The following is a 20955-nucleotide window of genomic DNA, read 5'->3' on the forward strand; positions in this document are numbered from 1 at the left end:
GTGTTAGCCTTGAGCTGAAAAGCTGAAGGGCAGTGCCCAGGCCCAGAGTTCAGGCCCCATGGTCTCTCTCTCTCTCTATATATATATATGTAATTTTATTATTATTGTTGTACAGAGGGGCTACCATTTCATAAGTCAGGTAATGAGTTTATTTATGGTGTTGTTGGACAATGTCACCCTTTCCTTTGCTTTCGCCCAGTTGCCTTCTCCCAACCCTGCCCACAAGTTACATAATTCATTTTCATCACAAGATTTCTTACAGGAGGGTCACACTTATCAGAGATGTGAGCACAGAAGCTGAGGTCAAGAGGAAAGAAAGCACTGCTGATTTGAAAAGAAGCCATGGGGGCTGGGGCAGGGGAAGGGAGGGGGGAGAAGGTTATTGTCGAAGCTGGAGAAAGTGAGTGTGCACATCTCTCTTTTAGAAGCTCCAGAAGAAGTGCACTCCTACAGATACATCATAGGTCATACGAGAGACTATGATTGTGGGGTCTTTCAGTTTGTGATCATGTGTTCGGGCAGTCACAGTAAAGTAATAGAGGAAAGGACTAAGCAGCCATTCAACCTCTTCACTGAGGCCGACGTGCTTTCTAACCCTTCCAGGCCCTAATCTGTTACCAGCTTCACCACAAGGTGGCACCATTCACACAGAACTGGGCCGGCAGAGGCTGCGTAGCGGGATTAGAGTTGATGGACGTGTCTACCTAGTGAGTGAGTGAGGAGCAGACCTCTGTCCTCAGTGCAGTAGCTCTGTATTCTGGATGCCTTTTCTCTTTTCCTTTCTTTCTTTCTTTCTTTTTTTTTAGTGATTTAGCTACTTTGCTTCATTTGATCTTCATCATAACAAGTGATGTGAGCAGCAGTGTCATGGTAGACTATCTCTCCAAGGTCCATCAATGAGTACCAACCCTTCACGTGAAGCCAGGCTGTCGGGATCCAGTGTGCATTGCTAGCCTTCCCATCCTTCGGTCTATGTGGGCCCTCTGACCTCTTGTGTCTTCTTTCCCTCATCTAATTTGCACCCCCCCCCCCATGCTGAGGAGGCTCTTTCTTCTTCCAGAATAAAGCCTAAATGCCATCTCTGCCTTTCCACCTTTAGGTTTCATTCCATTCTACTGTGTGTTGTGTTTCCTTCTTTAAAAATTGTGTTTGCATGATTTTTTGCATCTGAGAGGGTCAACAGGGCATCTGGAAGACGGTTTCAGCATTTGAATGTGTTCCTCCCTCTTCCAGGACATCTTCCGTGAGGTACAAACCAAATTCAGTTGCCTCGCTGTCTGAAAACACTAAAATTTTCCACAAATTCAGGTTAAAGTTTAAGTTCCTCACTATGTCCCTCAAAGCCCAGTGTCCTTTCTGATGTCCCTGCCATCACCCATTTCTTCCACTTGTGAGCCTCACTCTGAGGAATTTTCTGAGGTTGGAAAGTGATGCCATTCTTTTATTATTATTGTTGCTGTTGTTATTATTTTATTATTATTATAAAGGTGATGTGTAGAGGGGTTACAGTTATGGAAGTCAGGTAACTCGTATATTTCCTTTTGGACAATGTCCGCCCCCTTCTTTCGCTCTCTTCCAGTTTTTCCCTCCCATCTCAAACCACAAGCTATATAGTTCATTTTCAACCTAGTCTCTAGTGAGTTCCAATGCTGCATTTGTTCACCCTTTATCCTTCCATCCATTCTTGATATAGTTGTTTTCCACACACAGTTGATAGGATTAGTCTAGAAAAGTCCTGTTCCTGAAAAGCCCAATCCTGAAAAGAAGCCTATGATCCTGATTTTTCACCTATCAGCTAGGGATATGTTATGCTGTTGGACCATTTGTGTATGTCCGCAATTGTTGATGTGTTCTTGGACTTGAGATCCAGTCATAGTTTGTTTGGTATGTGAAAATTCTCAAGAAGGTTTCATTATTATGTTTAGCTTCGGGTTTCAAGAGCCAAACGAGACTATTGGTGTGGTGATGGTAGTGGTGTTGATAATGAGGTCCTAGTAGACCAGAGAGCAGACAGATGTTGTCTATTCAACTCGCCGAGAAGATACTCAAGGAATGCACAGAACTTCCCCATCAATTCACCAAGACCCACGGCTCCCTCTGAGTGAATGTGGCCATTAGGAAGAAGTCATATGGACAGAAAATGTAGAAGGTTCTAGAAGCTGAGGGTGGTGACAGCTGGTTTATAGCAAGCAAGAAACGCATGTCCTCAGCCTTCCACCAAGATGAAGTATCCAGTGACAGAGAGCCTGGCTAAAACTGGATGTAGAACAGTCCTAGTCAGGGCTCAGCTGAAACTGACACCACAACATTTTCGGGATGCTGTAGTGGGACCATAAACCAGAACCCAGCTTCACTGTGTCCAGACTTCACCCCAAGAAATGGTGACAGAACAAAAATGGATCCTGTTAAGTAGCCAAACTGTAGCACCTGGGCTGGGAAGGTGGCTCAGTGGTAGAGCGCTTGCCTTGCATGCCTGAGGCCCTGGGTTCGATTCTCCAGCACCACATAAGCAAAAAGAAAAAAGCCGGAAGTGGCGCTGTGGCTCAAGTGGTAGAGCGCTAGCCTTGATCTGAAGAGCTGAGGGATAGCGTCCAGGTCCAGAGTTCAGGCCCCACGACCAGACCCAAAAAAATAAAACCAAAATAAACTGTAGCACCCATGTTGCATGGGAAAAGTGATCCCTCCTTCTTACTAAAAGTGCCGATGCACAAACCATGAATTGCAGGCCTCATGTCCTAAGGACCTAATTCAATTGTGTGGACAGCAGCCCGCCTTACAGGAACTCTTACACCAAAGAGCAATGCTGCCCTCTACGAGGTGGAAGTCAAAGTGGTAGTCATGGTAAATCCTTTTCATTTGCATTTTTTGTGCTACTGAGTTCTGATTTCAAAGCAGAGAGTTTCCTTGAGCCATGCTTCCAGACTTTGGGGCTTTGTGTAGTTGTTGTGGAAGGATTGAACCTCCCCCCCACATTATTCCAGGTGCATAAGGACATCATGCAAAACTCCAGGGATGTGCAAATGTGCTTGATCAGGACAATCCCACCTAAGCCTGGCTCTCTCCATTCCATTGGGGTATAGCCTTTCTGAGAACCTCCATCTCCTTGCTCAGACCCCATAAAAGCCCAACTCCTACCCCACCTCCTTACACAACCTCCATTCCCACAGGAAGATTGTTGTCCCTCACTGTGTCTCAATAAACAGTCCTACCGGGCTGGGAAGGTGGCTCAGTGGTAGAACACTTGCCTTGCATGCCTGAGGCCCTGGGTTCGATTCCCAGCACCACATAAGCAAAAAGAAAAAAGCCAGAAGTGGCGCTGTGGCTCAAGTGGTAGAGTGCTAGCCTTGAGCTGAAGAGCTGAGGGACAGCGCCCAGGCCCAGAGTTCAGGCCCCACGACCGGACCCAAAAAACAAAACAAAACAAAACAAAAAAACAGTCCTACCCTGATGGGAGTCGAGTCTGGCCTTTCCCTTTTCCTTTCTCATCCATTATCCTAACCGTTGTTATTGCTCAAATAGTGTCTTTACCTTTTAAAGGAGCCAGGCTGGACTGTGAGCCTCTTACTTACACTTGTTCTTGAGGAGCTGAACTGACAGACGTTGCCCAACGTACACAGTTTTTGATTGATTAATGTGGTATTCCTAGGATTTTTTTTTTTTTTTGTCAGTGGTGAGGCTTGAATTCTGAGCTTGGGTGCTGTCCCTACCCTCTTCAGCTCAAGGTGAGCACTCTACCGCTTGAGCCACAACACCACTTCCGGTTTCCTAGTGGTTTATTGGTGATAAGAGTCTCACACACTTTCCTGCCCAGGCTGGCTTTGAACTGTGATCCTCAGATCTCAGCCTCCTGAGTAGCTAGAATTACAGGCATGAGCCACCAGGGCTGGGTTTATGCTGGTTATTCTTGACTGAGCACGTGGTCAAATTGGGAGATGTCTAAGAGACTAGTAAAATACATCTCTGAGTATGTTGGTGAAGGTGTTCCAGAGAGGAGGAGTAACTAAGGGAATCAGATCCATGTTGAGTATGGGATGCAATTTCCAATGGACTGGAACCCCTGAAAGAAGACAAGGGAAAAAGGTTCAAGCCAGCAAGATGAGAGTTTCTTTGCTTCCTGATTACCATGATGAGAAGCTGTACCACACTCAGCCATGGTGAACTGAACCTCTGAACCCAGGGACACAAGTCAATGCTTTTTCCCTTAAGTAGTTCTTCTGGTATTTATTACAGGGATGAAAGATGTGACTAACACAGCACTGGTATCCAGAGAGGCAATGGTTGCATGAAAGGAATTCTCTAGTGTCATCACTTCCCTGTGGCCCCTGCATCAGGACCACGATGGAGCTGGATGTCATCTTGCAAATGGGCCATGCAGAAACTACTATGGCTGACCCAGCCTGCAAAGCAGAGGTTTCTGTCCCTTCCCTATGAGCAGAGAGAGTGACACTGGAGAAGCAAGGGCTAGGGCTAGGTGCTCTATTACCACCTGCAGGACACAGAAGCTCACTTGAGAAAGGAGGCTGCCCCTGACTCTCATAGATGTACCATCATAGCCCTATAGCCCTCCTATGGAAGCTTTGGTCCTGAGAACCTGACTCTTGGTAGCCAGGGATCTACTGCAGGAATTCTGATTCATGGTTTGAACTAGACAAAGTTTTTGAAGCTCATCCTGACCTCCCTTTCCTTCCCCTCTTGCCTTTTCCTTGGTGTCTTTTTCCTACAAAGCCCTATGATATCTTCCTGTAGTTTAGGCCAAAGGTAACCATAACAAGGAGAAATTACTTTGCATATCTATTTCTCAGTCATCTGGAGTTTAAGGGACCTGGGATTTGGAGACGGACCTTGACCTTGGGAATAATGATGACCCCACCTCACACAGGTTGTATCCACAGTAGAGCTCCAGCCTCAAGAATAGGGATTGTCTTCATTGGTATTATGGCCAGTTGGTGGCATTTATTCTGCACAGATCTAGGGGTCTTCAAGGAAAATTTAAAGGCATGTTCTCCATTTTCCTTCATTCTCTGAATGAGAATGGTAGTGTTGATTTATGGCAGTGGACACTGTCAGTACCAGAAGGAAACACATGGACTGGGTTTTCTTGAGCAGTCAGCAGAATTTCACTTCTCTCTTTTTCTTCCTTGCTTGGGTCATGCCAGGATCGAGCACCTCTTTTGACACATGCAACTCAGCAAAGGCCCAGCTGGAAGCAAAGGTCACGCTTGCCTCCCGCTATTTAGAATCTCCGAAGTTAGTACCATAGAATCACTTTGGGTTTGTATTTGTTGTGTTTTCATTGTTGCTATTGTTACATTATTAGGGTTTGGCATAAAGTCTCACACTTGCCAGGCAGGCACTCAGTCACTGAGCCACACCTCCAGAATTTTTGCAGTCATGGGGCTTGAACTCTGGGCCTGGGCACTGTCCCTCAGCTCTTCAGATCAAGGCTAGTGCTCTACCACTTGAGCCACAGTGCCACTTCCAGTTTTCTGGTGGCTTATTGGAGATCAGTTTCACGTCCTTTCCTGCCCAGGCTGGCTTTGAACCTCAATCCTCAGATCTTAGCCCGCTGAGTAGCTAGGATTACAAGTGTGAGTCACCGGGTCCCAGTTACTTTTCTATTTCTTTGTTCTCTTTTTTTTAAGTTCTTGGTGTTGACTCTAGAGCTTTATGAAAATCTGGAGAAGTGTCAGGCACTGAAGGCCTGTAATCTTAGCTACTCAGGAGGCTGAGATCTGAAGATCAAGGTTCAAAGTCAGTGTAGGTAGGAAAGTCTGTGAGATTCTTATCTCCAATTAACCATTAAAAAGCCAGACATGGAGCTGTGGCTCAAATGGAAGAGCACTAGCCTTGAGCACAAAAGCTCAGGGACCTTGAATTCAATACCCAGGACAACACACACATTGAAAAAAACCTAGAGAATGTATACTCCCTGTGAGCTCTAACCATGGACATTGACATGCCTTTTGTGTAACTGAGGACAGCATCAATAATACCAGGAGCAGGAGCAGAAGAAACAGAAAATCTTCTTATTAAGTAAAGTTATGCACCCAGGAAAACCGTTCTCCACATAGTGCCAGGTCATGGGGACCCCTGGTCTTCCAAGCAAGTCATGTAGAGCAGGACACCATCATGGAGGATGTCCCCTTAACAGCTCACCAGAAAAGCCTCAGGAAGTTGAGCAAAAATCTCATCATCTGCTGGAAAGGGGCAGTTTTCAACATTAAAAATGTTTGGTGGGGCTGGGAACACCTTTAGCGGTAGAGTGTTTGCCCTTCGTTCCATTCCTCAGCACCTATAAATAGAAAAGGCCGGTAGTGGCACTATGACTCAAGTGGTAGAGCACTAGACTTGAGCTAAATAGCTCAAGGACAGCACCCAGGTCTAGAGTTGAAGCCCCATGACTGACCCCCCCCAAAATAGGTTTGGTTTCCAGATAGGCAGCCTCATTGAAAAGTACAGAAAATTCAAGTTGCTGGTTTTATTTCTTCCTGAACCTTTCAAGAAGGTTGTCAGAGCTCAACCCCTTCCTGTGCTTCTCCCAGATATCTGTAGGCATACAAGCACCTTTCAATAGGGCATCCTGCCAAGATAGGTCAATGGGAGGCATGGAAGAGACAGAGATCACCTAGTTATTTTGAAGATTTGATTTTTATACCCAGCTGCTATTGCCCATTCTACTCTCTGTCCCAGCCCAGCACTGTGGACACAGCATCCACTTGGAGCTGAATGAGTTGGTTCTTCTAAGATCCATCACTACTGAAGCTGGTCATGAAGTTCTGGGAAGTGGGAAGATATGAATGCCAAAGAAAGACAGTCATTTCTCCTCTTCAGACAGAATGTTCTGTGGCCTTCATAGAAAACTATGCTGGTCAAAGTGACTTCTTTCTATGCTAGTTCTCAGCTCATTTCTTCCAGCCTGAGCTTCACAGCTGAGGCAAATTTTTGTCCTCTTTATTGTTAGAACCATTCCTTCCGCACACATGAGGAAAGTCACAATTTTTACTCTCAAGCCATAACAGTTGTTGAGGACCCCTTATGCCATATATAGTCTACAGCAAAGCTGAGGGCTAACGTAGGACCTGCTGCACACTTGGCTCTCCCTCCACAGCCTTGATAACTTTCAGGCCTGGTATGTATCACCCACTGCTGTCCCAACCTTGGGATTAGGTAAGTCAGCTACACCTTTCCTGGCAGTGTCCTTATCCACACAGCAGGAAGAACTGTCATCACTCAATGTTTTCTGGATGCAGTAAGTCAAGTGATTTAAGGGAATTCATATGAAAGGAACTTTGAAAAGACGTGCTGCCCTTTGCTTGATTTCTTCAGCATCTGCCTGCCCATGTCAGGGACAATGTAATGCTGTAAGGGTGAAGAAGGCATTGCAGGGATGCAGAGCGTTGGCACTCCTGTGTCCACTGTAACTTTATATTGCTGAGGGGTAAAGGTGAGAATGGGTCTGGTAGCCACAAACATCTCACAGTTATAGTGATCTGCTGCATCATCCAAGGCTGGGGTTGAATTGGAGAGCTTGGCTGGGCTTTCCTTCACCCAGATTTATTATCACAATGGGGAGACATGGAGTGGAGTCCTTTTAGATACCCATAGACCTGCTGAGTGGTATCCCCAGAGAATAACAAAGACTGAGAAGATCCTCAGAACTTTGGATCATCATCACCTACAGGATTTCTAATAGCATATTGTGTCCCTAGGCAGCAATAGCCAAGCATGAGAACATGTACTCTCCTTTGTTCATTGGCAGGAATCTGTATTTGAAAACAGACCATCCTGATCTCCCACAGACTCCTCTTATACCTACTTTCTCACAGTTTGCTGCTACAAAATTATACCCACTCCTTCATCTTCTATACATCTTTTTGTTGCTGTTGGTTATGGGGCTTTAACTGAAGGGTCTGGGTGCTATACCTAAGCTATTTTGAGATACAGTGCTGCTTCCAGTAGCTACTTGGAGATAGGAGCCTCAAGGACTTTCCTGCCAGGGCTAACTTCAAACCATGGTTCTCAGATCTCAGCCACTTGAGTAGTTAAGGATTACAGGTGTGAGCCTCCAGCACCTGGCTTCTATACATCTTTTATTATTCTTTGTAAGGATGGCATTCCATTTCTCAAGCTTGATAGCTTCCTGGAATTTAGACATATTACTACAAATCTCCATGGGCCACACAAAATTATGAATAGCATACATAATTAGCCCTATAATCCTGTCTTCTCAAGTTTCAGAGCTTCAGTACAGACACTATTACATCACAAAAGATTTTTATTTTTCCCAATGTGATGAAAGATTAGCTTTTACTGGCAATGATTCTTGCCTGGCAGATATTAAAATTTAGGGCTGTGGTCCATGGCTGCTGGTTCCAACCCTCCAAAGCTTATCAACCACCTGAGACTCTTAAATCTCTGCAAGTTGATACCTCACTGACCCAACTGAAGGCTGTTTTTATGCTAGTGAACAATAGGATGTGTTTTATCCAACTATTAGACTCATGCTGCTTTAACACAGATGGGACCACAATGCACTACCCTAACTCAATATTTAGCAAAAAAATAATAATAACAAGATCCTTTCTCATTATATACATACTCTATGAGTTCCCCTTGTTTACTTTCTGTCAGCTTAGCAAGTGTACACTAAGGACAGTCAGAGCTGATAGAGCAGTGACTGTACTGGCCATTGTCTGCCTTCTAAGAGCCCTGAGCAAAACATCTTTTGTGCCATCACTAATCCATGAACATTAGCCAATCCTATTAGACTCTGTGGCTCTTTGCAAAATGCCCTCCAAAAGCTCAGGTTCTCAGCACTGCTGCAGGATACAAACATTGAAAAGTAAAACTTGCCCATGCTATTGTCAGTTCCATGGCATAGTGGAATACCTGAAACTTCACTGGGTGGCTGAAGGCAGGAAGAATATGAATCATGAGGAAATGCTCCATGACAACAGATAGGCTGACCCCCAGGACCAAGATGAGCCCAGAAGTGAGGAAGAGCTCCAGCAAACTAATCAGAGGGAACTGAAAAAGACCTCAGGGAAGGTTCTTGCTCACAGACCCAGATGCTTTATAGCTCACAGCATCTGACTGACCCTATAGACAGAGCCTTTGGTACATTGGAAACTTTTACAAAAGAGTGATTGCATCAGATCCTCACCTGACAAGCTCTTGCCCCATAGAAGCAGAATCCTGTCCAAGAGCAAGGATGTAGGGCTGGGAAGGTGGCTCAGTGGTAGAGCGCTTGCCTTGCATGCTCAAGGCCCTGGGTTCGATTCCTCAGCACCACATAAGCAAAAAGAAAAAAGCCGGAAGTGGCGCTGTGGCTCAAGTGGTAGAGCACTAATCTTGAACTGAAGAGCTGAGGGACAGCGTCCAGGCCCAGAGTTCAGGCCCCATGACCGGACCCAAAAAATAAAAAAAAAACAAAACAAGAGCAAGGATGTAGTTCACTATATCATTATTACAGTTCTCTTACCATTACAATTAACAACCTGGATAGGAGAAGGAAGGACAGTGCTGAAGAAGCTTCTGGGAAATGATCCAAAGTCCTGGCCAGGTGGCATAGAGATTGAGAACATTGGTGAAAGCCCAATGGGGGCTCTGTGGCTCTTCTGTGAGCTCTAAATCAGAAGTTAATGATTTGGTCTCTGTGCCACGGTGAAAGAGGAACAGCTACCTTTAGCCCAGTCTTGCCTCTCCTCTTTTTCCCACTCCCCTCACATGGTTCTATCATGCAAAGTCAAAAATGACTTTTGCCACTGGAATTCTAGAAAACTTAGGACCGATTTTCATTTTTTTTTAAACCTAACCACGCTTAAAACCTTTGTGCACATGTGTGTGTGTGTTTATGTAAATGTGTCCCAAATCTGGAATTTTGATACAAAAAAAAACCCTAGCATGCTATGAAAAAAAAGGGGTGGGTTTAAGCTTAAACCACAAAGAAGGTCATCAGAAGGTAAATGGGCAGGTTTAAACTCAAACTACAAAAAAGGTTATCAGATTTGGGCCTTACCAAATCAAAGGATTACTACATTGTATTATAGAGGAAGTGGGGGAAGGGGTTATTCTCCCGGGCAGACCTAACACATGGCACATATAGGTTCTGGTAAGACAGGATTTAGAGAATTCATGAGGCACAAGATCTAGACACACCAGGAGCCAGATGTGAAAGGAGCTGGAGGAGAAACCCCGCCCCCAACACTCTCAACTGACAAGGCCTGATGTTGTGTCAACTGACAAAGGAGAAATATTTTTTAAGTCCATCTCTATTTTCATACAGCGGGCAATGAAGAATAGATTTGCAGTAAGAGTCAACATGTGGATTTCTGGACTAGATGCTGCAGTGAATACATGCAAAATAGAAATGCAGGAAACAAATTACAAGAAGAAAAAAGAAAAAAGTCAAGGACCACCACTGTGAAAGTTTCTGGAGCTCAGGAGTCTCAAAAATGTTCCAATATCTCCTCTAAAATTGAGACGTTACTGCGCCTCACACTATTATCTATGATTTCCCACATGATATTTATAGTCAAAGATCAGAAAGACAAACAGCACATGTTTTGTCTGATATGCAGAAGTTAGATCTAAAATGCACTGAGATATGACAAATTACACAAGATGCTAGATACTCACATACAGTGAGATCAAAAAAGGATAGTCTTAGGAGAGAATCACAAAGGTGTAATGCCTAAATGTCTCTTCATATTTATATAAAACAATATGCCCCTCAGTGTGGCAATGTTGAGAGCTAATTAAAGATTATTAGGTGATGGGGGCACCACCCTGAGAAAGAATCAATTCTGGTCTGGTGTAATGAGTTAGTTTGTTATGAGGGAAAGCCACACACATTTGAGGCGGGGGAGGGTGGAAGAGGCAAAATAAAATAATATACATTCTGAAACAAACTCTGAAGATATGGAAACAAAGGACTCTTGTTAATTTGTTTTTCTTTTGCTGATGATTCTGGATTCTTTACCTTATGTACCATATATTCATGTACATAGGACGATGGAGGGAAGGCACAGAATCTGAGGAAAAAGGATGAAAAAGTGCAGCAGTGGAGCACCCTGGACACTGATGGAAACGAACTAATGCAACTCTTGGTGGAGGTGGGAGGGAGGGAATGGGAGAGAAGGAGCGAACAGATAACACTGTAGGAAAGGAAATGTACTTATTACCTGACATGTGTCAATGTAACCTCTCTGTCTATCATCTCTGTAATAACAATAAAGTAAGTTAATAAAAAAAGAAATTGCCCCTTGATATTTTGAATGACATCCATTTACCTCTGGACATGAGTACAAGCTAAGATCCCAGATATATATCTGAAGCTGGAGTTCTCAGAGATGATGACATTTAATGATATTCTAGTCAGTTTACCCTACTAAACTTGGGCCAGTAGCAAGACAGTATATCAGTGCAGGAATGTGCAGTAGCTTAGAGCTGTTCAATTCATTGGCAAGAAGGAATGGAGGGGGCTGGGAAGGTGGCTCAGTGGTAGAGTGCTTGCCTTGCATGCATGAGGCCCTGGGTTCGATTCCTCAGCACCACATAAGCAGAAAAAGCCAGAAGTGGTGCTGTGGCTCAAGTGGTAGAGTGCTAGCCTTGAGCTGAAGAGCTGAGGGACAGCACCCAGGCCCAGAATTCAGGCCCCACGACCGACCAAAAACAAAACAAAACAAAAAAAACAAAGAACGAATGGAGAGGTCCAGGATCCTTTTAAGAACACATTCCTAGTGACTTAAGGACCTGTTACCAAGTCCCATCACCTGCTGGGTGCCAGTGGTTCACTCATGCCTATAATCCTAGCTACTCAGGAGGCTGAGATCTGAAGATTGAGGTTCAAAGCCAGCCTGAGCAGTAAAGTTCATGAGACTCTTATCTCCAATTACCTAGCAAAAAGAAGGACATGGAAGTGTGATTCAAGTGGTGAAGGGCCAGCCTTGAGCAAAAAAAAAATGGAAATGAGAGTGTAAGGCTCCAGTATCAGCACAAAAGAAAAATTATTTTTGTACATGAACATATTCACCCCCTCTATTATTCTTTTGTGTTTCCTTTCCCCCTCAAAATTATTACTCTTCTCTTTTTTTGTGGGTCATAGGGCCTAGGTGTTGTCCCTGAGCTGTTTTGCTCAATACCTAGCCTTAACTGGAGATAAGAATCTCACAGACTTTCCTGCTCAGGCTGGCTTAAAATTGTGATCCTCAGCTCCTATCTTCCTGAGTAGTTAGGATTATAGAGAGGCATGAGCTACTAGTGCCCAGCCATTCCTCTTGTTTTGTTTTTTCCTCCTTTATGTTTGGTTTGTTTTGGTTTGTTTTTGGAGTGCTGTGGATGGAACCCAGAATCCTAGGCATGCCAAGAAAGCATTTTGCCACTGAGCTACATTTCTAGCCCTGTTATTCTTATTTTTAAAAGTACTAAAGTTGGGGTTGGAGGCATGGCTCAGTTGGTAGATCACTAGCCAATGAACAAAAGCGTCAGGTACCAAGTTTGAGTCTTGGTCTCTAACAAAAAAAAAGGAGAAAAAAGTGCTAAAATTGAGACCAAGTGTGTTGCTCAATGATAGAGTGCTTCCCTAGGATATAGTAGGCCCTGAATTTGATCTTAAGCACAGCTAAATAATACATAGATTGATTGATTGAACTTACTTTTTTTAAAAAGGGATCCAGACCAAAAAGATAAAGAATCTTTATTGTAAATTACCTATCAATCCCTAGTAACTTTAACTCTCAGTCCTTGGGAAGGAGATGAAAATTTCATCATGTTTATCTGCAGAGTTATGTCACCTTACCTAACACTAAGCCATTGAATCATCAGGTAACTTCTGGCTGCTTTGTGAAGATTAAACCAGGTGATTTCAGATTTACAAATGCCACCCTTTCCTTCAGCAACTCAAAGCTTGTTTACTTGTTCTTGAAATGAGTAGGACTCAAGACCACTCACAGTGCTCACTTTTCCCAAGGAGCTTGGAGAAGGAGGCCGGTGGTATGGAGATTCTGCATGCCACGGATCAAGGCTCAGCAACTCAGTACGCCTTTTCTGCATATCAATGAGATCTGCTGGCCACTTCCTGGGGCCCAGGAGCTGGGCACAGACGGCCCCTTACCAGCTGTATTATTGTGTGTGGCATCTCTGAATGAAGTCCTTCCCACCCCGATCCTATCTGAGTGTCCACCAGTCTTCCACCAAGGCCCTTGCACCATTGCCCTGCCTTCCCATCAGGCTGAGATCATCAGACAGAGTGGCTCAGGTGAGTGGGCCAGTCTCCGATGGCACTACATTCTCACAAGCCTCTGTGGCCATAGGGACAAAGAGCTCCCTCCATGCCTGAGCCTGTTCAGTTCCACTCAGGAACTGTTACAGGAAAAGTCAACCTGTCCTCTTCACCAGGGCAGTGAGGGTGGAGATGGAGGGAGTCTGGGGTGCCTCTCCAGATGTCACTTTTCTAGGGGCCATGCACCCCAAATGCCTCCCAGTGTCTCCTGTGGGGAAAGGAGAATTTAAGGCAGGAGGCATAGCATCACAAGAGAACATCATTTGATGTCACTAAGGAATGCTATTGTAAACCAGGTACCAGTGGCTCATGCCTATAATCCTAACTACACAGGAGGCTGAGAGCTGAGGATCATGGTTTGAAGCCAACCCAAGCAGGAAAATCCATGAGATTAACTACCAAAAAGCTGGAAGTAGAGCTGGCTCAAATGATAAAACACTAGCCTTGAGCAAAAAAAAAAAAAAAAAAAAAAAAAGCTCAGGGACAGCAGCCAGGCCTGAACAAAAAAAAGAAAGGAAGGGAAGAAAAGAGGAAAGGAAGGAAGGAAGGAAGGAAGGAAGGAAGGAAGGAAGGAAGGAAGGAAGGAAGGAAGGAAGGAATAAGCAATAATGTTAGCCACAATAGCCAGGATAATGCATCTGTGGTTAAGTAGTTATTGAGCAGATACCCTCGCAGAAGTATTCTATGTGCAAGATTACAGTGTGGTTTCTCCATGTTTGTGGTTCTGGCAGCATGTTTTTTTTTTTTGGCAGCATGTTTAATAATCATTACTTTCAGGTAATGCATGATGTTGCATGAGAATTCTTCCATCATAATGTCCTGTTTTGCCACGCCACCTCCTGAGGAGTCTGCGTGAGAGATCGCGCCAGGAAAAGCATAAGCTTCAAGGAAGCATGCCTGCAGGAAGGGGGTGTTGGTTCAAGGCTTCCTATACACTTGGCTGCACCTTTATAGCCTCTACCTTTATTCTTATTATATTCTTCTTGGCTGCACATTCATTGCCTTTATTCTCGTTTTGGCTATTTTTCTATTGAAATGAGAATAGAGCTTGTTGTTCCTTTCCAGTCCAATAGAGACAGCTTCTCTGAATAATAAAGACTAAGACCAAAGACTAGATGTGGACAATGCCCCAGTCAATCTATCATCTGATGTGACGCTGCTTCCAGAAGCTCCTGCAACTTCACAAGCAGTTTTGTGGCTCACTTAAAGTAAATATAGAAATTTAAATTTTCCAGATATGTTGCAACAGGCAGAATTAATGAATTAAACTAAACCAGAAGGAGTTATCCCAGAAGCACCAGAAGAGAGTTATAGAAAAAGGGACCCCTGATATAAAAGGAAAACAAAGATTCCCCAAAAAGTTGACTAAGTTTGGTCCAGCTTACGCTATACAGAATAGATGGTGGTTTCCCACAAAATATAAAGTTAGTGACATCACATTTCCTGAGCTGACCGATGAACCATTGCCTTATACAGGAGTTTACAAAGATGAAAATAGATGGATTAATGTAAAAGGAAAAAGAGTATCTTTTATGCATTAGATTTTATGCAAAGATTGGGCAGCTCTAGACCATTATGGTGTTTATTATTAAAATAACAACAAGATAGTTTAAAATAACAATTAGAAATTTATGTGAACAAATATTGGGATTAAAATCATAGGAAACAGAAAATGCCTGACTCAACCTGGAAGTGGTTTCTAGGATGGTTTCAAAGGGACTTGAAAATATATGGAAAAAATAAAAAGAGTACAATATAAGTACAGCCCTGTCTTAGGTTTGTTAATTATTAAACATAAAAAGGCTTAACAAATGAAGCATTCTATTAAACAATATGCTAGACTTGTTTTGCACCACTTAGCTCAAACAGTTGGTGGGATAGTCATCAATTTTCATGTAACCCATTAATGCTTTGCTTTTCTTAAAAATTGATTATGTGCTTAAATAAACAAAGAATCTATGTCACAATCACACACTGTATAAAAATGTTAATTCTCCTCAATAAAGATACACTCAGATGCAACTCTTTTGAGTCTGTGTCTGTTTGTCACTTCGCTGACTCCTTGCCCACCTATCCCGAGATCCCTGTCCCGCCGGTCCCAGTGCTCCGGCCGAGTTGGTCCGTCTCACTGTTTTGTTTTAGTATTTTTTTTTTTGTCGGTCGTGGAGCTTGAACTGTGGGCCTGGGCGCGGTCCCTCAGCTCTTCAGCTGAAGGCTAGCACTCTACCACTTGAGCCACAAAACCACTTCTGGTTTTCTGGTGGTTTATTGGAGATAAAAGTCTCATGGACTTTCCTGCCCAGGCTGGCTCTGAACCACAATCCTCAGATCTCAGCCTCTTGAGTAGCTAGGATTACAGGCATGAGGCACTGGTGCCCAGCTTGTTTGGAGGATTTGGGGTTTTTTTTGGGGGGGGGGGTGGTAGTGGGGGTTGGGAATGACCCAAGTGACTCCATTTTGATTCTGACAACATTCCCACCAGCATCTCTCCAAGTTGGATTTTTCCCTGGAGAAACCTTCCTATAAGATCTGGGAACTGGCTACAAACAGAAGCCATTCTGGTCTAGTAGAGCTGAGGATGGGCACACATGTATCTGCAGACACAGGACTCAATATTTTGCCTGAAGCTTCCAGGTGTCCTCCAAAGATCCATCTGCTTGCAACAACACCAGCTGTTGTTTTCTTTATTCATTTTTTGCAACACCTGTAGTTCCTGCCCTTTGTTTCCTAGACCATGCCAATAGGATTTTTTTTTTTTTTTACCTGTCATGGGGCCTGAACTCTGGGCTTGGGTGCTGTCCCTCAGCTCTTCAGCTCAAGGCTAGCGCTCTACCACTTGAGCCACAGCACCACTTCTGGCTTTTTCTGCTTATGTGGTGCTGAGGGATCGAACCCAGGGCCTCAGGCATGCAAGGCAAGCGCTCTACCACTGAGCCACCTTCCCAGCCCCTGTTTTGTTGTTTGTATGCCAGTCCTGAACTCAAGGCCTTGACATTGCCCATGAGCTTTTTTGTTTAAGGCTAGCACTCTACCGCTTGAGTCACAATTCCACTTCTGGCTTTTTTCGTAGTTAACCGGAAATGTCTCATGAATTTTTCCTGCCTGATCTGCCTCCAAATCGTGATCCTCTAATCTCAGCCTTCTGTATAGCCAAGATTACAGGCATGAGCCACTGATACCTAGCCTTGCTAATAGTTTTGCAAGTTTCTAAGTTGATGTGTTTAATCTCCTCCTGGTTGGGAGAAGAAAGGCTATGGAACAAAACAATACAATCAAGTCCACTTCATTCTCCTCTTGGGTGCAGAAGATTTGCATTTTTCAGGCTCCAGTACAATTTGGAGAAGCTATAATGGTCAGTGTATCACGAGCCAGAAGAATGTCTATCCAGGCTGGTCTTTCAGTCTTCCTCCATAACTACACTATTCCACAGTCTTCTGAGCATCCAAAAGAGGTGGAAGGCCCTGATGTTTCTGGGGGTTGTTTACCTCTAGACAGAAGGAACACTAAAACCATCACATGGTCTAGATGTGTGCCAAACACCAAAATATCTCTGTGACAAGGTAGAAACATGCCTTTGTTCAATCGAGCTATAAAAAGATGGGATTTTAGGGGCTGGGAGGTGACTGAGTAGTAGAGCACTTGCTTTGCATGCATGAGGCCCTGGGTTTGATTCCCCAGGAACACATAAGCAAAAAGAAAAAAAGCCGAAGTGGCGCTGTGGCTCAAGTGGTAGAGCGCTAGCCTTGAGCTGAAGAGCTGAGGGACAGCGCCAGGCCCAGAGTTCAGGACCCACGACCGACCAAAAATAAATAAATAAATAAAAATAAAAAAAGATGGGATTTTATTTGTTATAGCAGCTAACACTACCTATCCTGATTAATACATCCAGAACCTTCACAGTGATTCAGTACTGATGTTTCTTTAAAATGAGCTTGAACTTTTTGAATAATTTCTAGAATGGGTGTGGTGGCCTTGTGTAGGGAAACTCTGAGGCTGAGCTGTGAGACCAGGAAAGGATTAAGAGGTTGGAATGCTACCTTGTTAGTACTCAGGAGGCTAAGAACTGGGCCCTGGGAAGGTCAAAACAGACAAGGCAAAATAAATGTGATATCTAAGTTCAAGTTGATTGGACCCTCTGGCTTGAGACAATGGGAATAAGATGAACGTCTATGTTATCCTTATGGATTTTGAAAGTGTTCACCACTTCCCTCTGCTCTCTAACAATAAGGGAGTCTGCTATTACTGTGTACACTATGACTGTGACCACAAGATAGGTAACTGATCACTGATACCTGAAACCTGGAACTGGCGACATTTAGCAGCAAGAGAAACCTACAGTTCTATCACATCTTAAATTCAGTGTGGGTATTTGGAGTGACAGTGATATCTGCTGTGGGGTAAGCTAGCATTGGAAAAGAAATCATAGAATTTCTTCTCGTAATCTAGAGTGCCCTAGTCAGATTCTATTTGGTGGCTGTTTCTGTTTTGTTTTGCATTTTTTGTTTTTAGGGATTTTTTTTCTGGTGAGATTTCAGCAGTGGTGATGTGGCTCACATGGTAGGGAACCAGTTATGAGTGTAAAAGCTAAAGGATCGTGCCCAGCCCATGACTTCTGCCTCCATACCAAAACTTTTTCTTTTAACTGTATTTGGACAGGTACGAAGGTTGCTTTATTTTATTATGAAAGTCTTTTGCTTTTGTTTTTTTCTTCTTCTCCTTGTATTTTCTAATCTTATATACATATTTTTCTTGAATTTGTAAGCAGATATTTTATCTTTTTCCTTCTTTCTATTCCCTACTTTCCTTTTCCTTTTATTTAACTTGTTTCGTCTTTCCATTTCATCTCCTTTTTCCTATTCTTTTATGATTACTTTTACCCTTATTTACTTATTTATTAATTCACTTATTTATTGCCAGTCCTAGAGCTTGAACTCAGGGCCTGGGCATTGACCCTGAGCTTCTTTTGCTCAAGGTTAGCACTCTACCTCTTGAGCCACAGCCCCACTTCTGGCTTTTTTCTGTGTATGTGGTATTGAGGAATCAAACCCAGGGCTTCATGCATGCTAGGCAAGCACTCTACCACAAAGCCAAATGCCCAGCCCACTTTTACCTTTATTAAGTGTTTATCTTCATGTAATAAAGTTCATGTAGAACTTCATTCTACCTGACTTTGGGGATGGGGCATGCATATGGAGTGGGAGGAGTGTCAGTCTTGGGGATTGAACTCAAGTCCTTGGTGCTGTCCTAGCAAAATAGCAGACTAGAGATGTGGCTCAAGTGGTAGAACACCAGCTGTGAGCCAGAGTGAAGCCCTGAGATCAAGTCCTGGTACTACATAATATATAAACAAATATGAATTACTTGTTTATTAACTAAAAAAAAGAATACTTTAGGGTTGGGCATGTGGTTCAATGATATATCTCAAGACATTGGATTTGATGTCCAGTACTCTGTTTTAAAATCTGAGTAGATAATAGAGTAATCATTTTTTAGTTCTACTGAAATAAATCATAGATGAAGGCAGATTGGCAACCCAGCTATCGATTGTGCAAGGAGCTGCTTTGAGTTCCTGTATAGATGGATTCCTGATTAAGCTTCCCTTGGGGGCTAAATGTATGTTTGCTGAGAGTGTTCTTGCCATTTTATAACAAAGGTGTTCCAGGGCTGGGAAGGTGGCTCAGTGGTAGAGCGCTTGCCTTGCATGCTCGAGGCCCTGGGTTCGATTCCTCAGCACCACATAAGCAAAAAGAAAAAAGCCGGAAGTGGCGCTGTGGCTCATAGTGGTAGAGCACTAGCCTTGAGCTGAAGAGCTGAGGGACAGCGCCCAGGCCCAGAGTTCAGGCCCCACGACCGGACCCAAAAAAAAAAAAAAAAAAAAAGGTATTCCAAAAGAGCCTCGCTTGAGTGTGAAGTCCCTACAACTTGCATGTATACATTTTCTATACTGAAGAGAATTCTTCCACCTCACTGGGGTTGTTTCCCCATTTATAAAATGAGCACAAGACTAGTATCTATTTAAAGAGGAGGAACTAAATTTGTACAGTGGAGTGTGTGTGTGTGTGTGTGTGTGTGTGTGTGTGTGTGTGTGTGTGTGTGTTCTGGTACTGACGCTTAAACTTAGGGCCTTACATGCTTTGGCTTTTACACTCAAAAGTCTTGGGGCTTGAACTCTGGGCCCGGGCACTAACCCTAAGCTCTCCAAGGCAAGTGCTCTACCACTTGAGTCACAGTGCCACTTCTGGTTTTCTGGTGGTTAATAGGAAATAAGAGTCTCACAGACTTTCCTGCCCAGGCTGGCTTTGAAACTGCGACCCTCAGATTTCAGCCTTCTGAGTAGCTATGGGTGAGCCACTAGTGCCTGGCCATGCTTTGGCTTTTACACTCAAAACTCTACTACTAAGCCAGGCACTGGTGTCTCATGCCTGTAATCCTAGCTACTCAGGAGGCTGAGATCTAAGGATGGCAGTTCAAAACCAGGCCAGGCAAGAAAGTCTGTGAGACTCTTATCTCCAATAAACCACTAGAAAACCAGAAGTGGCTCTGTGCCTTAAGTGGTAGAGCACAAGCTTTGAGCTGAAGAGCTGAGGGAAAGAGCCCAGGTCCAGAGTTCAAGCCCCACGACCAACCAAAAAAAGAAAAACAACACTACTATTTGAGCCAAAACTCCACTCCCAGATTTTTGTTGTTTCATTGTAGATAAGAACCTCAGATTTTCCTGCTGGAGCTGGCTTTGAAGCATAATCCTCAGAGCTCAACCTCCTGAATAGCTAGGATTATAGGTGTGAGCCAGTGGCACCTGGTTGTACTGTGTTTCTGATTCTAACTTCAGTCTTGAAGATCCAGATCTATGTCAATAAACTCTAGCCCTGCTATGATGGAGGCCTAGAGGATTTGACGATGCTATACTTTCTGTGGCATTCTTCTTTACCATGTGGGGGTCTCATGCCTAAATGCCTGACCCGTGACCAGGTGTCACTCACAGGCAGTTCACAAAGCAGGTGCCCTGTGGTTCTCATCTTGCCTGTGTCCAGTTTGATCTCACCAGGATAGTGATTTGCTAGAACAGGCCTGACCAGAAGGAGAGCAAAGTTCAGGTGTGTGGGTCACAAGAGATACACAGAGGAAGTGACTCATCAAAACACATAGAAGGTTGTACGCCCAGTGGCTCACGCCTATAATCCTAGCTACTCGGGAGGCTCAGATCTGAGGATCATGGTTCAAAACCAGCCCGGACAGGAAAGTCCATGAAACTCCTATCTCGAATAAACTACCAGAAAACTGGAAGTGGCTCAAGTGATAGAGTGCTTGCCTTGAGCTGAAGAGCTGAGGAACAGCGTCCAGGCTCAGAGTTCAAGCCCCATGACCAACAACAACAACAAAAAACCACATAGAATACAAGAAGCAGTGTAGTACTACAGACCCCAGAAAGAAGAGGGTGACATATTTTTCAGGGCTAGTAGGAAGGGGAAGACATTAACCAACAGCCAGGGGTTCAGGAGTGGAAGAGCCTTGTTCAAAGTCCACAGTGGGACCGAGGCATTCTTCATGTAGTCTACTTGTGGGGAGTTCTAATTAAGAGGTCATTACTACAGCCCCTCTGCAAGATTCCATACCTATGGAGGCCAGTAGAATAGAATCACACAGGTTGTACCAACCTCTCTCATATGTGGGTG

The sequence above is a fragment of the Dipodomys merriami genome, unplaced genomic scaffold (genome assembly GCF_024711535.1).
Source record: "Dipodomys merriami isolate MVZ:Mamm:240054 unplaced genomic scaffold, mDipMer1.0.p SCAF_28, whole genome shotgun sequence".
Classification (NCBI taxonomy): domain Eukaryota; kingdom Metazoa; phylum Chordata; class Mammalia; order Rodentia; family Heteromyidae; genus Dipodomys; species Dipodomys merriami.